Source organism: Protobothrops mucrosquamatus, unplaced genomic scaffold, assembly GCF_001527695.2.
Source record: "Protobothrops mucrosquamatus isolate PMUCROS unplaced genomic scaffold, P.Mucros_1.0 scaffold1945, whole genome shotgun sequence".
In the NCBI taxonomy this organism is placed as follows: Eukaryota; Metazoa; Chordata; class Lepidosauria; order Squamata; family Viperidae; genus Protobothrops; species Protobothrops mucrosquamatus.
Window position 1 is genome coordinate 55930 of NW_015388066.1, and position 2207 is coordinate 58136.

Genomic DNA, 2207 nt, shown 5'->3' on the forward strand with positions numbered 1-2207 from the left:
TTTAATTTTATCATTTTCTATGACTTTCTCTATTTTATGATCCCACCAGTTTTTGCTTACAGGCAAATGATATTTCTTGCAGATCTTCCAATGCACCATTGTTGCTACTTTGTCATGCTGCTGCTTGTAGTCAGTCTGTGCAATCTTCTTGCAGCAGCTTACCAGGTGGTCCACTGTTTCTTCAGCTTCTTTGCATAGGTGGCACTTACTGTCTGTTGCTGTCTTCTCAATTTTGACTTTATATGCATTTGTCCTTAAGGCTTGGTCTTATGCAGGCAGAATTAGTCCCTCGGTCTCTTTCTTCAATTTTCCTGCTCTTAGCCATTGCCAGGTCTTGTTATTATCTGCTTTCCCAGCTATTTTTTTTAATGTACTGGCCATGTAGTACTTTGTCTCCCCATGCCTCTATTCTGTTCTTCATTTGGTCTTTCTTGTAGACCAGTTTGGTCTCTCCAGTAGTCAGTAAGCCTTCCTGATATACTAATTTCAGTTATTATTATTATTATTATTATTATTATTATTATTATTATTATTATTATTATTATTATTATTATTATTATTATTATTATTATTATTATTATTATTATTACTAAAATTAAAATGAAGCATCTTCAACAGAGGAATGTGTAGTCTCATTTGAGCAGAGTGAAGGGGAAACTGCCCTCGCTTTGCTGAATTTATTCCAATTATTGGGAAGTTTGAACTAGAATCTGTCTTCTAAAAATTCAACTCCATTATTTCACATCCTGCCCCATAAAATGTTAGTGAGCAGGTCATGGCTTGAATATTTTGGCATGATGTGGAAAATAACTCATCAAGTTAAATTTCTCATCATGCAAGAATATTTTACTAGGCTAATATATTTTTCTGCAATAATGGTACAAAGAAAACCATTGAGAATTATTTTGCATAGTACTGCTTGATTATTTAGAATGAAATACCTTACGAAAATAATCTTCACGAAACGAAATCCCGTCAGCCCACAAGGTCCCAATGAGAGGCAGAGCCAAAGGACCAGGAGGCAAATGTCTTCGGGACCAGAGTTGTCTCAGGAAGAGGAGAATCAGCAGAGCAAGCAACAAAACAAACAAAAATGTTCCCATTGCCATCATCGTCCTGCTGGTTCTTTTTCTTTGATGCTCTCTAGTTGATCCAGGGTTGATTGTTTCCTTTTACCTGAAGTTTTTTGCTTTTCTTCCTTCCTCCTTTGATGGGAAAAGAATAGCAATATGTCTTTTAATGCTATGTATGATTAGTATTTGTACTTTGTCAACAAGATATTATCGCAATAATTGACATTAATTAGGTCACCTCTGATCATGTGCCATTTAATTAACAGAGAAATGTTTTTTTAAAAAAAATCAAAGACTGTGTAATTCAATTTGTCCCTAGCATGATATTATGCCATAATTTATTTGAAAATCATGACATAGCATATGTCCATGAAATCTATCTTTTAAAAAAGGAGAATCTTGTGGGTCACAGAGGGGTTATTTACTCCACCACTATGTCTCTGCATACATTTGAAAGTCCATCATCAGAACACTATCATGGAAAAAAAAAAACCCTTACTCAACTTCCCCTGCAAGTAAGAGAATGTCTTCATGGGGGCAGCACATTGTTTGAGAACCATCTCTGGATCTGTGCAGTTGATCAGTCTTCTGCAACTAAAACCAACAAATACCATTATCATAATAATTTGGGGCTGTTGTAATAAACCCTGAAGCAACTCCAGCTGGCCAACTTTGAAGCATCATTAAACTCCATAGAGGTCAGGTGCCTCGAGTAGCAACTAGTCCTACTTTATGATATTGTGTTTTGGGTTATGGCCCAATATTTTATTATCCTTTTTATTCCTTATCACCATTACCTTCATGTGTTTCATTCTGGGCACACACTGAAAGTGAAATCTGTTTCAAAAAGTATTTGATCATTGGTCATTGAGATAGAAAAAAGAGCGAGGCGGGTGGAGGGAATCGAAGCTCTGCTTCCCACGCTCGGTTTCAGCCTCCTGTGAGTCCAAAAAGACCCAAAGTCACCCCGTAGAGGTGACGGAACAAGAGGGAACCCTTTTAGATTGCGGGAAGGCAGTAGCCAACCTGCTTGATCCAAGGAGCCCTCCGGAACAGCAGGAGAAAGCCTGGCTCATCTATGTAGCCAGTCGGAAGCTGCTGACTGCAGGGAGGAAAAGCAGATTAATACAAGCA

General features: G+C 37.6%; 1 pseudogene; it reads right to left on the minus strand.

Annotated features, from left to right (window-relative positions):
* The window catches only part of LOC114923115, a 17562-nt pseudogene extending 16433 nt beyond the window's left edge, over nt 1-1129 (minus strand).
* Nucleotides 1130-2207: the final 1078 nt, after the last annotated feature.